The sequence below is a fragment of the Symphalangus syndactylus genome, chromosome 20 (assembly GCF_028878055.3).
Source record: "Symphalangus syndactylus isolate Jambi chromosome 20, NHGRI_mSymSyn1-v2.1_pri, whole genome shotgun sequence".
Lineage (NCBI taxonomy): Eukaryota > Metazoa > Chordata > Mammalia > Primates > Hylobatidae > Symphalangus > Symphalangus syndactylus.
Genome location: NC_072442.2, coordinates 8,033,020 through 8,044,419, shown reverse-complemented (window position 1 = coordinate 8,044,419; position 11,400 = coordinate 8,033,020).

The window sequence follows — 11,400 nt, the reverse complement described above, 5'->3', positions numbered from 1 at the left end:
AAACTCAATAATAAGAAAATAAACAACCCAGTGAAAAATGGGCAGAATATTTGGACACTTCACCAAAAAAGATATATGAATGATAAATAATTATAATAAAAGATGTTTAACATTGACCAGGTGCCGTGGCTTATGACTATAATTCCAGCACTTTGGGAGGCTGAGGCAGGCAGATCACTTGAGGTCAGGAGTTCAAGACCAGCCAATATGGCGAAACCCCGTCTCTACTAAAAACACAAAAATTAGCCGGGTGTGGTGGCTCACACCTGTAATCCCAGCACTTTGGGAGACTGAGGCAGGAGAATCACTTGAACCTGGGAGGCGGAAGCTGCAGTGAGCCAAGATTGTGCCACTGCACTCCAGCCTGGGTGACAGAGCAAGACTCCATCTCAAAAAAAATAAAAAATAAAAATAAATAAAAGATGCTCAACATCATTAGTCATCAGGGAAATAAAAATTGAAAACACAGTAAGAAACCATTACACACTAATTAGAATGGTTAAAATTCAAAAGCCTGGTCATACTAAGTGTTGGCAAAGATGTGGAAGAACTGAAACTCACATACACTGTTCCTGGGAAAATGAGTGCATTTGGTAGCATTGTAAATGGTACAATTACATCGTAAATCAGTTTGCTTCTTAAAAAATTGGGAAGTAAAACACTTCTATCATTCCCCTCCTGGGTGTCTACACAAGAGAAATGAAAGGATGTGTTCACAGAAGGCTTGAACATGAATATTCATAGCAGCTTTATTTTTAATTGCCAGAAACTACAAACAACTTCAAAGGTGAATGTTTAAACACATTACAGTGTATCCATACAATAGAATACTACTCAGCAATAAAAAGGAATAAACTACTCATACCTGCAATAATACAGATGAATCTCAAAACAATTATGCTAAATGAAAGAAAACTAACCCAAAAGAGTACACTTTAAACATGTGCAGTATATTGTCAGCTGTACATCAGTAAATCTGGTTTTTATTTATTTGCTTGTTTGCTTCTTTGTTTTTTCTTTGAGACAGGATCTTGCTTTGTCACCCAGGCTGGTATGCAGTGGTACAATTATGACTCACTGCAGCCTTGATTTCCCAGGCTCAAGAGATCTCCCAACTTCAGCCTCCCGAGTAGCTGAGACTACAGGTGCATGCTACCATGCCTGGCTAATTTTTAATATTTTTTTGCAGAGATGGGCTCATTATGTTACCCAGGCTGGTCTTGAACTCCTAGGTGCAATCTATCCTCCTATCTTGGTCTCACAAAGTGCTGGGATGACAGGCATGAGCCACCGCACCCAGGCAAATCTGTCTTTTAAAATGTCAAACTCTGACCTTATCTACAAGATTCTGCCTTTTCTGACCCCATCCAGCCTCTTGGTCCTCATGCAGTCCCTCTCTGCTGCCACTCTGCTCCAGCCTTATTGGCCTTCCCTCTCAAACATGTGGCTGTGTTCCTATCTTACGGTCTTCATTATTACTATTATTATTATTTTATTTTTTGAGATGGAGTCTCGCTCTGTCACCAGGCTGGAGTGCAGTGGCGCAATCTCGGCTCACTGCAACCTCCACCTCCTGGGTTCAAGTGATTCTCCTGCCTCAGCCTCCCGAGTAGCTGAGACTACAGGTGCGCACCACCACACCCAACTAATTTTTGTATTTTTAATAGAGATGAGGCTTCACCACGTTGGCCAGGATGGTCTTGATCTCCCGATCTTGTGATCCACCCGCCTCGGCCCCCCTGGGATTACAGGTGTGAGCCACCGTGCCCGGCCGCCTCAGGGTCTTTGTAATGTGTCCTTTCTGCCCAAAGAGCTCTTCCCATAGTGGTGTTTTCTATTCATTCAAAGACTTCCCTCACTTCCTTGTCCATTGTTACACACACACTCACGCCTAGATTTTTGCCACCCTCTCCCCAAGTCACATGACACTTCACCCTGTTTTATTTTCTTAAAAGCATTCACCATTGCATCCATTGAGGTTCTTTTGGCTGCAAAAACAGTAATGGAACACCCACCCAAGGTATCTCACATGTCCAGGGGCCCAACAATGGGCAGTATCGGGGCTGGTTCAGCAGCTCAACAACACTAGGGCTTCAGGTCAGCCTTCCTGGAATTCTCTTGAGCTTCTCCTCATGGTTACAAGATGGCTGCCATCACCGGAAGTGCTCACATGGCAACATTCAAAGGCAGGAAGAGAAGATGTGGCAGAGGCCATTTGTGCACACCAACCATCCCATGTGCTCCCTACATTCCCCAGCCTTCTTTGCAGTTAGGTTGAAGCCATGTAACTAGTTCTGGCCCACAAACTGTGAGTGGAAGCAATGTTGGTGGTTGGAAGCCCTCGGTAGGAGTTTGAGGTCTTCATGAGTTGCCTGATTCAAGCTCCCATGCTGGTATTTGGTGATGCCTCCAAACTATTTACTCTCCACATGAACACCAGTTTTAAGGGTCATAAGATGTATGAGATAAAGATGGTGATAAGGGAAAGCCATTGCTTTGCCCAGGAATATGTCAGACCACAAGGTATGCACTCAAGTTAGAATTTCGAGCCTTAAAGTAAGCAATTATGGATAAGCCCTGGGAGTGTTCCTATGGGAAGCTCTTCCAAATGCGGCCTGAGGCTCTCATCTCTGGTTCAACAGTGTGAAATTCGGCATTGTGGTGGATTAAAGATGGCCACAAATTCTTTGCCACTCCCTCAGTAGAGAGATGGGCTTTCCTTCAACCTGGCTGGTCCTATTGACTTTGGCCAACAGAATGTAACAGAAGTATAACTTCCAAGTCAAGCTTTAAAGATCACGACTTCCACATTTGCCCCTCCTTGAAGGTTTCCTCTTAGAAGCCAGCACTGTGTAAGAAGTCCAGCTACCCTAAGACCACCATGTCATGAGGAAGTCCCAGCTAGCCACTTAGACAGAAATACTTAGTGGATCCATGGAAGGGCACCAAGATACCAGACAATTGAATGCATTTTCTTGGACCTTCCAGCCTAGCCCAGCTACCAGCTATGTAGTTAAATGAATGATTCCTATAAGGTAGTTGAATGAATGATCCCTAATATTTTTGCCATTAAAAGTAATGGCAAAAACTATAATTACTTTTGCACCAACCTAACATCACATAGAGCAGAAGAACAGCCCAGCTGAACTCTGCCCAAACTTTGGATCCATAGGATCATGAGCAAATAAAATGTTTTATACCACTAACTTTTGGGATAGTTTGTTACAGAGCAACATACAGGCTGGATGCAGTGGCTCACGCCTGTAATCCCAACACTTTGAGAGGTCAAGGCAGGAGGATCACTTCAGCCCAGAGTTTGAGACCAGCCTGGGCAACATAGCGAAACCCTTGTCTCTACAAAAAAAAAAAAAAAAAAAAAAATTCTTTTAAATTTATTTAAAAACAAAAAAAAATGTAGAGCAATATACAAATGGAACAGACATGAGGAAACTGTGGTAAAAGCCAGTTTCAGCTGCTCAGCTTCACTGCTCATGACTAATCAGGAGGCAGAGACAAGAGTCCTGCCAGAATTCTCTTTAGGATATAAGATAGAACATCTGGGGCTCTCTCAAAGCCTGTGCCCTTAGCAATGCTCATGACAGGGGTCTGGAGTGTGGGCTTAGAGGAAAGCACCATCAATAGCCTCTAAGCCAACAGACCGCAATTATGATCCAGACAATAATGTTGGCTGGAGTAGACTTGAAATACGTGGCCAGCTCAGATTCTAGGGGAACAGCATTAGAGGGTAAAAGCCCTATTTCCCATTAAAAGCAGAGGTCAGGTAAGGGCTTCTAGAAGTGACATCAATACTGAGACCTGAAGGATAAATCACAGCTGGACAAAGAGGGGACAGTATATGCAAAGGCTGTGAGATGGGAGGTGGCACAGAGCATTGGAGGAACTGGAAGACAGCCAGGGTGGCTGGAGAAGACGGAGTCCACACAAGTCCAAGTGGGACTCAGAGGGTAGAATCTCTCACCCATGCCTACACCACTACCAGGAAGGAGGCTTTTTCTATTTCAGAAAGGCTTGCTTTGCACTTTGAACTCCGTTTTGGGCTGATCTTGGGAGTAGAGATTTGAGGGAAACAACAACAACAAAACAGTATGTAGCTAAGTGAAGAGCTAGACCACAGAAAATATATATTAGTCACTGCTCTAGCTTGTAGCAAGCAGACTGAAAGTCTCACAGGAGGCCGGGCGTGGTGGCTCACGCCTGTAATCCCAGCATTTTGGGAGGCCAAGGTGGGTGGATCATGAGATCAGGAGTTTGAGAGCAGCCTGGCCAATATGGTGAAACCCTGTCTCTACTAAAATACAAAAATTAGCTGGGCGTGGTGGCAGCCACCTGTAGTCCCAGCTACTCAGGAGGCTGAGGCAGGAGAATTGCTTGAACTTGGGAGGCAGAAGTTGCAGTGAGCCGAGATCGCGCCACTGCACTCCAGCCTGGGCGACAGAGTGAGACTCCGTCTCAAAAAAAAAAAAAAAAAAGTCTCACGGGAAAGGTTCCTTTGTCCCCCTCAGACGGTGTGCGATGGGGGTGTGGCTCGCTTCTTCAGTGCCCTGCTGCTCAAACCTCTAGGGGAACATACAGATGGGCAGGCTGTGGGGCTCTGACCCCACGGCAGTGTCCAGGGGTGAATGTTTACAGCGGAAGCTCCAGTGAGCGTGTGTTACACGGTGCTCTTTCAGTTTTGCCATCTGTAGGCAGCTTGGGTTAGTCAGCTCAATTAGACCCTCTACTTGGTCACTAGGGCAGAGGGCTTTCTGCATCCCGGGGTTTCTTGCCTTGGTGTACCGGAAGAATCAGATCACACGTGGGCTTGGAGAATTAGTGCAAGGTTTTATTGAGCGAAAATAGCTCTCAGCAGATGGGGGAGCCAGAAGGGAGATGGTTTTCCTCTGGAGTTGGGCCGCTTGGTGGCCCAGGCTCTCCTCCAACTGCCCCAGCCAAACTCTGCGTCCTTCTGCTGGTCAGTGGCCTGCTGGCATGCCGGTGCCAGGGTGTTCCTCTTGATATCTAGCCACCTGTGTGTTCCACCACCAATATACTCCTCTAGATGTCCATCCACTTCTGTCTCTGCCCTGCTAGGGTCTCGGGTTTTTATAGGCACAGGATGGGGGTGTGGCAGGACAGGGTGGTCCTGGGAAATGCAACATTTGGGTGCGAAAGCAGGAGTGCCTGTCCTGACCTAGGTCCATGAGGGTGGAGCCCTAGCCAGGGAGCACACCCTTCCTCTACCCAACACTTCCCTTCCCCCGTTCCGTATCATTTAAAGAGACCACGCTCTTCTCTTCCCAGCGTTTCCATATCAAAAGCAGAACCCATGACTGTCTGCATTTGGGCCAAGGGAGCATGAAATAGTTGAGTGATAGAAAACTACTGCACATTTCATGGTGGAATGACTGGGGGCACTGCTGGGTACAGAGGATGGGGAAAAATGGGCCAGGAGGACTTTCTGCCAATGAGGAGCCGGGGGGAAGGCGCTTCTCTCCCTAAGTCCAGCAGGCAGACACCATGGTAGATGGCAGGAGAGGTGCTTCCCAAAGTTTGGAGAGGCTCTGTTCCTAACTCTGAGTCAGCAGAAGGGAAGCAGGCGGGAATTGGAGGATAAAGAGGGGGCCCATGCAAGGGAGCCAGCCCCTCTGTGCCTGCAGGGCACAGGGCAGGTACAACCTGCCCACTGTGGCCTCAGGTACATGAGGATCAGAAAGGCAAAGACCCCACCACTGAGGGTAGAGGGTGTTACAGTGCTGGAGTGAGGGCTCAATGCCTGAGTATCCCCTTCCCTCTGGGGTTTCTCAGGGATGGTCATCTTGGTGCCTGAGCCCTGCCCCCAGTGCAGAGACCCTTAGTATGGTAGACCCTGATGAACCATGGGGCTTAGGCTTAGGCCAGGCTTCAACCTTCCAGCTTCCTTCCCCAAGGGTCCAGCCACAGGTGGAGAAGATGGGCCAGAAAGAGAGGGTGGCCAGGCCCTACACTGCCCCAGCTAACTCATCACTGGGACAGTGGCTCCAGGTCTGGCTGCCATTAGGGAGACGTGAAAGAAAGAGAGGATGTAGAGAGAGGCCTCTATCAAGGCCACGTGCCTCTGAAAATCCAGTCACCGCATCCACGAGTAAACTCTGAGTGACAGATGTTCTTGACCCCCACCAAATAAAATGAGCCACCCTGCCCCCACCACACCCTCTCCACCTTCCACCCTGTCACAAGTGAGGAGGTGTCCCTCCTATTTAAGGCCAATGCTGCCAACAATGTGTTGGATCCCAACACTTCCCTTTCCTTCCACCTCCTTAGGAACTTTACACCGTCAATTATGCCTTCTGTCTCCCAAATACCTGCCACCTTTAGACACACTCATGTCTCTCTTATCCTCCACAGATCGTTACATCATTCCTTCCACCCCGTATTCCCCCTCCATGAACAGCCCTGCCTCTTTCTACCTTCCAAGTCAGTCTGTGTCCTGGCTCCATTTTCTCACCTCCCAAGTCCCTGAACTCATTTTCCTGACCTCTGTGATCCAGCCTCCCACACGTCACTTTGCTGACAAGCCTGCTGCTAGAGTCATCTGCTGCTAGTGACTACCATGGCCCTAAATGACACAACCAGTCCTCGTTTTCTTTCCTTTCTGTAGCTTGTGACCTGTTGACCACATCCTCCTTCCTGGCCACTCTCCTCCTGCATCTGTGTTGTGACCTTTTTTCTCCTGGCTTTCTACCCACTTCCCTGGTAGCTTCTTCTTCATCTCCTTTACAGAAGCTTCCCCTTCCACCCAGACATTGCACCCTAGCACCAAACGGTTAATATCTCAGTTGCCAGAGCGGTTGCCACTTGTGGTAGCTTTAAGAAGCTCCTAGGTGGCCGGGCGTGTAATGACTCATGCCTGTAATCCCAGCACTTTGGGAGGCCAAGGTGGGTGGATCACTTGAGGTCAGGAGTTTGAGACCAGCCTGGCCAACATGGTGAAACGCCATCTCCACTAAAAATAACAAAAATTAGCCGGGGGTGGTGGCTCATGACTGTAATCCCAGCTACTCAGGATTCTGAGGCAGAAGAATCACTTGAACCCAAGAGGCAGAGGTTACAGTGAGCCGAGATCATTCCACTGCACTCCAGCCTGGGCAACAGAACAAGACTCCGTCTCAAAAAAAAAAAAAAAAAAAAAAAAAATCAAACAAACAAACAAACAAACTTCCAGGTGATTTTCACGTGCAGCCAGGGTTTCGAGCCACTGCCTTCAAAGTTGTATCTGCAGCTCCTGAACACCGAAAGACAACTCTGCTCCCCAGCAGGCATCCACCCAGATCCAGTGATTCCTTCTCCATTTGCATATGAGCCATTCCAGAGACTGACACAGAAGTTATGCAGGGCCTTCCCCTATCTGTAAATAATCTGAATACATGTTTCCATAGTGGACTAATTAGGGAAGTAGTTCTCTTTGAGACCTTAGTCATATATCTAGAAACAAACTTACATTTTTATCTCTTGAATCATGAATTTTAAGGAAAATCTAGAATGCTAAAATGCCTATGCCCAAATTATGATGTTTTGGTTCAGTTCTCTGCTTCCCTCCACCCCCCACCAGAATTGTCACTGCTCTCTGCTTTCTGACTCCCTGTCCCCAGGAAATTTTCCTCCTCATCCTCCTAATCTCCACTGAGAAATCACCTCTTCCTGGTGATTTCCCAAATTTGAGCAACGTAAGCCAGGCACCCACTTCTGTGATCCCACCCTGAGCTGAGCGTAGCGTTTTGCTTTTCCTAGCATTCATCACATTGGAATGTATTGACACGCCTCCCCAGCCAGACCTCAAGGCAGGAACCGTGTCTTATTCACCACGGTATATCTGGTGCCTGGCACAGGGCGTTCCATAAAGTTCTATTGAAATAATGAATGAATGAATATTTTTCAGGTGTAAACATAGAATAAGCCATTGCTCTGTGGTTGGTTCACTTGAATGCATTGATTAAAAGGAGAGATGAGCCTGCAAGCAAGACGCTGCAGCGTAGAAGCGTGGTGTCTGCAGATCGTGAACTTGAAGGAGGGCCGCGTGGAGTCCCAAGCCTGGGCATGAGAATCACCTGGAGGCCTCATGGACTCTGTCCTGGTCCCACTGGGATCGTATCCAGGAATTTGCCTTTTCACACGCTCCCTGGGTGGTTATGAGGCGGCCAGTACAGCACTAGCTGCATCCCAAAACTGGGGAGCCATCCAGACTCCCCAAGGGCAAGTAATCCTCACTCAAATATGTGTAAAGTAAACTGAGGAAGAAGACACCGCAGCAAGGTGGAAATTCACAAGCAGCCCGGGTAGGAGAAATTCACAAGCAGCCCGGGTAGGAGAAAGGCCCCCGGAACCCGACTTGTCTCAGCGCCCCCTGCTGGGAGGAGCCCCGCGTGGGCTCAACCCCGTGTTGCTGACCCCGGCACCGTGGGGCACGGAGCCCTCAGCCTCCCCTGACCGAGGAGGGGACCTCCTGTCTCCCCGGGGAGGTTTGAAGAAGCTGCCTGAGGCATAAAGAACGTGGGGCTGTAGTGGCTGTCAGCCCTGCAGCACTCACCTCAAGCCCTCGCCACGGTGTGGGAAACCACAGATGGGGTTGACAGATGATTCAGGGGCTGCAGCACCCCCAGCCACACCCCAAGGAGCTGGCATCGTTGTGCTCCTGGTTGAATTTTTCCAGCCCCCAGCATATACCTGCCCTGCCATGGAGCCTCCACTCCCTTCCAGTTCCTTCGGGAACAGATACAGAAATGTGGTCCATCCACACAGTGGAATATCACTCAGCCTTAAAAAGGAAGGAAGTTCTGATACACACTACAACGTGACGAGCCTTGAAGACATTACGCCACGTGAAAGAAGCCAGACACAGAAGCCCACGTATTGATTCCATTTATGTGAAATGTCCAGAACAGGCAAATAGGTAGAGACAGAAAGCAGGTTAACGGTTGCCAGGCTGGGGGAAGGAGGGAATTGGGTAGGGAGGCCTGCTGATAGGTAACAAGTTTCCTTTTGGGATGGTGAAGATATTCTGGAACTAAATCGTGGTGATGGCCACACAATGTTGTGAATGGACTAAATGCCACTGAACTGTACAACTTAAAAGCTACCACTTCAGGTAAATCTTACATTATGTGCATTTGACTGCAATTAAAAGAACAGATATGATTGCTCAGGCTTAGATGGTCCCCTGGCTCTAAGAGGACGCCCAGGGCTTGGGCACCAATGGCCACCCAAAGGCAACTGTATAGAAGTTTAGTCCAGCGGCAGGTCCGTTCCCCAAACTAGGTCAGCGGCCACAGCCCTCAGAAATAGGAAGTACCACTGTCCCTTCCGGCCACTAACCATCAACAAACCACGTTAAACACCGATTCCGTGCTGCTCCAGAGACAAGGAAGAAGCGGGGAGGAACAGGTGTGGAAAGGGGAGGAGTGAAGATTCTATTTGGACAAGGCTAAATTCGAGATGTGAATTTTTGACTGAGCATAGTGGCTCGTGCCTATAATCCCAGCAGTTTGGAAGGCTGAGGCGGGCAGATCACCAGAGGTCAGAAGTTGAAGACCAGCCTGGCCAACATGGTGAAACCCTATCTCTACTAAATATACAAAATTAGCCGGGTGTGGTGATGAGCACCTGTAATCCCAGCTACTCGGAGGCTGAGGCAGAAGAATTGCTTGAAGCCAGGAGGCAGAATTTGCAGTGAGCTGAGATTGCACCATTGCACTCTAGCCTGGGCAACAAGAGTGAAACTCCGTCTCAAAAAAAAAAAAGATACTAATTTTTTATTTATTTTTATTTATTTTTGAGATAGGCTGCTCACTGCAGCCTCAGGTGAGACTCTGTCTCTACAAAAATATTAAAGTATTAGCCAGGCCTGGTGGTGTGCACCTGCTACTTGGGAGGCTGAGGTGGGAGAATCACTTGAAACCAGGAGGTTGAGCTGTGACCATGCCACTGCACTCCAGCTGGGCAACAGAGCAAGACCCTGTCTCAAAACAAAAGAAAGATATTTACTGCCATGGCCTTGGCAGTGTCACCAGGTGGGTGAAGAAAAGGACCTGTCCCAGGGCCCAGGAGACTGCTACATTTAGAGGTCTAGAGAAGGAGGAAAAACAAGCAAAGGAGAGGAAATCCAGCAGCCGGTGAATAGGAGGAAAGCCAGAAGATGGTGGAATCACAGAAGGCAAGGAGACAAAGCACTTAGAGAAGGAGGAAGTGGCCATGCTTTGGTTAATGCTGCTAGGAAGTGGATAGAGGAGGGCAGAGTCGTGGACCCTGGGTTGGCAGAGGGGATCCAGGTGCAGTGCCAAAAGCTTATACAGTATTGGGAGACGGGCAGGCTCTCCTTATGAAAAATAATATAAACTTACAAGTAAAAGTGCGCGTTAAAGTTTTTAGAATATGAAAAAAATCACAAATTACACATTTTAGAAAACTGATAACACAAACCTCACCAAATCTAGAAAATTAACATAATATTTTTATAATTAACTGCCTGACTATAATCTTTACCTTCCGACATTTTGACTACCTACTCTTTGATTGCCTTTTCATATTATAATGATTTTGTAATATGAATTTTTATACAAAAAAAGAAAAATAATCAATTCTATTTTTCTTTTTATTATGAGAATTTAATACTTTTTTTTCACCTTTGCAATTCATATTACTAACGCAGTGAAAATGTTTAGGGTTGTTAGGATTTGTTGTCAAACTTGGGACAACCTGTACCAAGCTTCTTTCAACAATGGGCCAATAGGGAGAAACAACTCAAGCGTCCATCAATGGATGAATGAATAAACAAAATGTGATATATCCAGACAATAGAATATTATTTAGCCTTAAAGAGGAATGAAGTTCTGATATATACTACAACATGGATGAAACCTTTTTTCTTTTCTTTTCTTTTTTGTAGAGATGTGGTCTTGCAATGTTGCCCAGGCTGGTCTTGAACTCCTGGTCTCAAGTGATCCTCCCTCTCAGCCTCTCAAAGTGCAGGCATGAGTCACTACATCCAGCCAACATAGGTGAACCTTGAAAACATTATGCTAAGTGAAAGAAGTCAGACACAAAGGACAAAGACTGTAAGATTCCACTTATCTGAAGTATCTAGTGTAGGCAAGCTCACTGCAGCCTTGACTCATTAGGACTCAGGTAATCCTCCCACCTCAGGCTCCCAAGTAGCTGGGACTACAGGCTTGCACTACCATACCTGGCTAATTTTTATAGAGACGGACGGGGTTTTGCCATGTTGCACAGGCTGGTCTTGAACTCTTGACCCAAGCTATGGAACCCACCCATTGTGCGGGTAACCGTCTCACACACATCTTCTCTCGAGTCTCCAAGCTGCAAGCTCCCATGTGTTTGTCTGAAGGAAGCTCATCTTTTTTCTTATTA